The 7,243-nt window shown below is 26.4% G+C and overlaps 1 long non-coding RNA gene across 2 annotated transcripts; it reads left to right on the top strand.

Annotated features, from left to right (window-relative positions):
- The first annotated feature begins 309 nt into the window (after window positions 1–309).
- Window positions 310–2,812, top strand: LOC133828976 (uncharacterized). 2 transcript variants are annotated; one of them, XR_009891425.1, is made up of 4 exons: window positions 310–523; window positions 1,840–1,905; window positions 2,320–2,402; window positions 2,503–2,812. It is a non-coding gene; the product is annotated as an uncharacterized LOC133828976 (long non-coding RNA). The 2 variants fall into 2 exon arrangements; XR_009891426.1 differs by lacking the exon at window positions 1,840–1,905.
- Window positions 2,813–7,243: the final 4,431 nt, after the last annotated feature.

Below are 7,243 nucleotides of genomic sequence, written 5' to 3'. Positions count from 1 at the left end.
TGAAGTGGCACGTTATATATGTAAAAAAATTCTTAAGATATTTTTGTAATTATTTTATCTTATACATATCTTACATATACTACAAGCCTTATTCGCCTCCTGCTTAATATACAATTATGACCTTTAATTTTAATTTTTTATGAGGACTTTATAGTATTTTTCTTTTGTAAAAAAATAAATCGTTTTATAGTATTCATCATAATCTTTATTTTTATCATTTGTAGAAGTTTTGTTTTATGACTTCCGAAAGCAACATACTTTTACACTAAAATACAACACTGAATGCAAGGCACCTGATCAACATGTGTTGTTATCATCCTCTTCACTGTCTACTCATTCATTGAGTTTATCAGTTTTCAACCGCCATTGCCTTTTACTCTCAATAATATTCGTCATCTCTATCTCTCTAGAGCTTTCCACCAAACCCACTATTCTATTTCTTCATGTTTAGCCAATTTTTATATTTAGTTTAACTCTCTCTCCTTCTCCATCAGCTTCAGCATCTATGGAGGACTCTTTCATGGTTAGCTTTTCATTTTAATTTTTACTAATTTCTAATCAATTTTCTTCCTTCTGTTTGCTTGCAAAGAAAATTCATGAAAACTATCAATTTCTTGTCTTTTTTTACACCATCACTGTTGTATTACAAATTTTTTATTTTTTTTATTGACACTATTTTTTAAGCTCTGCTATTCTTTTTGTTTTTTATTTTCCTTTCCACAATTTAAATAATAATAATAATAATAATAATAATAATAATAATAATAATAATAATAATAATAATAATAATAATAATAAAGAACCCAAATCATAATTAATGTTATTCAATTTTGGGTCTTTTGGATTTGAAAAGATGTTCGAGTGTTAGTAGACATGAAACAAAATTCATAGGAGTATCTGAAATTAAAAAGTTACAAAACCAGTTTAATATAAGTTGGGAAACAAAGACTTAGTAATGGGCTTCTTTAAGAACATTTTGAGTTGAGAAAAATATTATATGTTCTAGCCCTTTTGTCTTAGATCAACTCAATGTATGTTATATACTTTATTTGAAATTGGATGATAATCACATCACGTGAACAATCATTATATATAATGATGATGATCAACTCAATGGCTTAGCCCCATTAAATATTTTGAAATGCATTCAAAAGTGGGAACGATAAAAGATATGAATATGATCACAATTATCATAATATAAATGTTATAAACAAAGCTGGGATGAATATATATATATATATATATTTTTTATATATTTGAATTGTGATCAATATAGTTTTTGACTATACATAAATGGCAGTATTTCCAGTTGATCATATGTGATCTCCAAACACCGAAGTTTTTTCTTCTTTTGCATTTTTTCACTAAAGCAAGTTCTTCAGAGCTTTTCAATTTATTACTAATGCACAAATTCAAATGTCCTCTATTTATTTATTTTGAAAGAAAAAAATATATGAGCAGGCAATAAAATATAAAAAAAAATTATATATTCATGTTAAACTAAAAGTGTTTTCTGCTATTTGAGTAATGAGTATCTATTTCAAAGGTTAATATTAATATTAATATTAATAGTATATAATTGCACATTGTTGGAGGGCGTAAGTACATTTTTTATGAGAATTAGGAATGATGTTTCTATGTAATTGGTCCTCATTTTTAATGCTTCTCCACATGTTTTAGATTTAGTTTCTAGCTGAGTGTTTACTATTGTTTCTCCTTAAACTTGTAGTTTTAAGTATTGTTGTTTTTTTTAAACGATAAAATCATTTAAAAACTTTATAGGCTACTTGTTCCAGTTGCTTTAGATAAAATTTATGACATTTATATCTGATGAAAAAGGTGTATGATGTGACCAAGTTTATGGAGACCACCTTGGTGGTGATGAGGTTTTGTTGTCGACAACCGGTATGATTTTAGTCCATTTTTTGAGAAACTCTGTTTTAGCTTTATTAATAAGTGGCACATATGTGAAAGGAAGATTATAAATAACATTAACTTAGATAAAAGTGATAACTTATGTTTACAGAAAGTGAAGACCTTCTGAAAGTAGTAAAAAGCTTATTTTTAAAAACTCTTCACAAAATAATCAATTTTCATGGTTGAATATAGTGTTGAGCATGGTCAAGAAAGACTAGAGTTGAATGTTGTATGAAGTTCTTGGCCTAAATAGAAGTACTTTGACAACATATACATATTCGAGTTATTGACTTCCTTATTTCAAATAACTTGTTTTTGTTTTTAATTTTAGAAGTTTTATGATATTTCTGATACATCTATAATAATAGTAACATTATTATTAAGTCCTTCAACTAAATAAAGTTGCAGCAAAGTGGAATATCAAGTTCAATCCCATACAATTGGTCTTGACCAAAGAAATCAAGCATGAAGATTATTCATGCTAGGTGGGTTTCTATTACATTTGAGATTTAAGTTTAAATTATTGTTTGATTGTAAGATATAGAAGATTTATGTTTAAGTTTACGTCTTTTCCCATTGATTCAGCGGAGGAAAAAACTTTTGCTGTGTAAAATCACACCCATGACTCTGTGAGGATTAGGTCAGGTGGTGAGAAACCATCAATGGGAGGTCTCCCATGAGATGTGCGATTTGGTTTCACGACCTACAGTTTCTTGTCTCCCAAAGATTGAATTAGAAGGCAACTTATGAGAATCTTGATTGTGATTTAGACCCTATTTGGTACTACCTTTTAAAGTTGTTATCATTTAGAAGGTAACTCTTATAACAATGCTAGATGAACTTTGTTGTCTAATATCTCTAAAAATATGAAAATTTTCAATATCTCATTAAAGAATTTTTGTAATGACCTTGACTTGAGTGGTCACCATTAATTCCTTTTTACTCATTTTCAGTAATTGTATAAGAGCTCGTGCAACACACGTGCCCTATCACTAGTATATATATATATATATATATTTATATAAATCTCTATTTGTTATAAAACTATTAATAATACAGAAATATAACATATAAAGAAATAGAGAAAGTAATAGAGAGAGTGAAATTCTTGTATGTGTTATTTCAATGGGGAAGGACCCCTATTTATACAGATAAATAAGTCCTAAGGAAATCGGGTAACTACTTTGAATACAATCAAGAATTAATGATGATATTTTACATTGGGTAACCTAGTGATTCTTCATTATTATGGACATCCATATATATAATATTTATAACACTCCTCTTTGGATGTCCATGAAAACTGCCTCATTAAAAAACTTGCTAGAAAAACCCAGTAGGACAAAAACTCGGCCAAGGGGAAAAGAGTGAGTGTATATTTACTCCCCCTCATTTTGACGCTCTTAAAGATCCTTTAATCGACACATTATGATCTTATGTACCATCTTCTTGAACGTTGATGTTGGTAATGACTTTGTAAATAAGTCTGCAGATTGTCGCTTGATCGAATTTGATGATCATCAAATCACCACTCTTTTGAAGATCATGTGTGAAGAAGAACTGCAGTGAAATGTATTTAAATCTATCTTCTTTAAGGTATTATCATTTTAGTTGAGCAGTACATGCATCGTTATCTTTATATAGAATTATTGGTATTTCTTTATCGGGTGATAATCAACATGTTCCTCAAATATTTTGTTTCGTTGATCTCAATCACACATTTCCCCCTTGCTTCATGAATTGCAAGTATCTCAACATGATTTAAAGTTGCCTCGTTAAAAACCTTGTCAGGAAAACTCAGTGGGACAAAACCTGAACTAAGGGAAAAATAGTACAACACGTATATATCTTCCCCTCATGCATATATCCATGGTAACTTTCGTGATCAAATACCTCATATGATTTTCATTGTAATTATAAATTACCATAACTTATCTATGATCACATATTTACTATAACTCTTCTAGAACATATGTGTAGAATGGAATATGAATATTTATCCAACATATTAATTTAATCATGTATATAACCTTGTTAGTTATCATATCATACCAACATTGTTATAATATGCATCATATTTGTGGATATTCATTATCTATGACTATGTTCAATCCAAAATTTGAAATTTAAATATGATCACATGAATGAATATATTCAATAATATCAATTTTCATTTTCAATAAAGATGGTACTTCAGGACCATATATTCGTTGCATTCTCGTTACATATTCTTTAATTTTTACATCAAGTGATCATATACACTATGATTCTTTATGCATAAGAAGTTCTTTGAGACTTCTCTACTCATAATTTAATCTATAAACAAAGAATATATTTAATAATTCCCAATCTACAAGATGAAATAAGAAATCCTTCTTCAATAGTTTATAAAATAATCAGGACCTCTTCAAGAGCTTTTTACAACTTATTATTTACGAATTCGCATTGCATAGACAATCATACTTGTAATTTCAAATAATTATTCACCTACGTGTCTTTAATCTAGACAAATATCTTTATTGTATAATGTGCGCGACTTTGAATTTAAATCTCATAAGACATGTTAAATTCTTCTGGAATTTTTCCAGTAAGGCATATTTTAAATTCTCATATTACTAGGTTTTCCAAATAAATAATTTGTGTTGCAACGTTTTTATGACACATGCCAATTCTCATAAAATATATATACTCCAAGCTATAATCAAATCTTGATTATATTTTCTCATAACAATATGTATATGCCTTTACTTAATCATTCTTTTGTCTGTGCAAATTTTGTACAATAATTCATTTGTGTACAAATATACAAAATTCTCATTAAAATTATATTTTCTTGTACAAATATTTATTTGTACCCCTACACGTTTTACTTCACTTTATGTGTGTAAATTTATACTGCTTGGATTGCATCATATAATTTTGGCCAAAATTATATATACATCAATAATTCTCAATCCGTTTAATATCATGATCCTTATTATCTTCGTATTAGTTTATTGCATATGCAAACTTTTTGTATTATCGACAATAATTCATAATATTATAGTTTCCTCCCACATTGACACAACTTAAAGAGATCTTATTATTTTCAACATACTTGTCAAACATGTATATTATTTATAGGTACCTATATAACCACTTCAAGGGCTTTAATTATTATCAACTTTGTTATATCTATAACTTCTTTAAGAAGTCTCTTCAGGAGCACTATTTTTATTTAATGTTCAAACTATAAATACTTTATAACATTAAGGTATCTTTATGAATGCCTCTTACTTACAACATCTTCAGGACGAACCAAATAAAATTTGTTTTCATAATTTCTACTTTGTTCACTTACACTTCAAGTGTTATTAGACTCATTCTGACTCAATTTAAATAATATTGATTTGCAGTTGGCATACATATATGTATGATTTTATCATTTTGAACTTCTAGTTCTTCTTTTGTGGAAGGATCATTTTTCAAAATACTCATCGATCCAACTGCATTTCTCTCCCTCTGATTGAGAGAATATTTAAAAAATTAATACAACCTGTAGGGATTTCAATATATCACAATAAATTAATATTTGTTCAAACTCATATATATTATTGGGTAATTGAACTTCAGGTTCAATAAATCACAATTACGAACATATTTCATTTTCAAGAATAAGTCATATATATATTTATATATATGTATAGTTGAAAATATACAAGCTTATAATTCTTGTAAGTTCATGATCATACGACTTTATCACATTAATAAGAAATTGTGCAATAAAAATCCAACAATGATTCAAGAATGCAAAGTGAATATAATTAAATAATCATTATCAAAATAATATAATTTTTTTCTCATACATCTTGGACAAAAAAAAAAAAAAAACTATATAGCAAAATAATTTTAAGAAGAAATATAATTTAAAGTTATAAATAATTATGAAAATTTTGAGAAATGAATACACTAACATTCTAACTAGGGGCACTTTTATAAATGATATATATGAAGTAAAAAATTTAACAATAAAACTGGACAAATTAAAATATTTATAAATAGAACATTTGGAAACTAGTTGAAATATATATATTTTTCTTTTAAAAATGCAAGATATTCAAATTTATTTTCACTTCCCATATGCAAAATATATATACATATTTTATTGAGCACCATATAAGAATTAATAATAAAAAGAATCTTCTGGTTCTTCATTTAAATTTAGGGAAATTTATACATTTCATTGCGTATGATTGATCATTCGATTAATGAACTTCAGGTTCACTATACTTTGTATTTCACTAAAATTTTCAACATATACATAACCGCTATAAAAGTTTTATTTTTGTTTATATACTAGACAATGAAATAATTTTAATATCCTTCAAAATATATAATAGCATTGATTCTTCAAGAATCAGATTTCTCCATTTGATTTTTGTAATATATTATGTTCAACAACATATTATATTTAACAATTTTATCTATCCAATGGTGTGCTTGCATAAAAGCACAACTATTTTTCAAATATAAATTTATCATTCATTCAAGTTAATAAACAATGATAATAATCATGTTTGTTGTAGCCAAATATATATAATCATAATATGAATACATCACTTATTTTTCTTTCTCATTTCTTTCCAACAAATGGTCAAATTTATTAATGAAATAAATCATTCCTTACTCTTATGACTTGATATATTATATAATTAAATGTACAACCGGTACATATTATAAGTCATTTTTTGCCACATTTACAATTATATAGAAAATGTACAACTAGTACATAAAATATGTTTAACTTTAGCTAGCAATAATCTTTGTGACTTTATAACATTTTGAGGAATGTAATTATAAATTACATTTTGATCAATGACAAAGTTCACTATAATACTAATAATTAGATTTTCACTTCTAAGAATGTGCAATGAATAATTTACATAAGTAAAGAATCATTCACTTAAAGGAATAACATTGAAAATACCATACTTGCTTCTGGCAAGAAATATTGCATTATATAATAATAACATGACAAATAATATCAATACTCTTTAAAATGAAATTTGCTTTCTATCATTTCTCTTCAGGGAATAATATTTAAATATACAACACAATTGATATACATATTAACTTCTTTATTGTACAATAAACACACATCCAAGTCAATATCAAAAGTAGTTACACCTGAATTAGTTTATTCTCTTCATATTTAATTTTCAATCTTGTTTATCATTATTTCATATTTTAATGTTTTGATGCATTTTTCTTAAAACTTTTGGGACTTGAAAAAATCAATCACCAACTGCATCAATCATAATACATTTCAATGTTTCTTTTAATTGTG

This window comes from Humulus lupulus, chromosome 4, assembly GCF_963169125.1.
Source record: "Humulus lupulus chromosome 4, drHumLupu1.1, whole genome shotgun sequence".
Taxonomy (NCBI): Eukaryota; Viridiplantae; Streptophyta; class Magnoliopsida; order Rosales; family Cannabaceae; genus Humulus; species Humulus lupulus.
This window is presented reverse-complemented; position numbering and strand designations above follow the sequence as displayed.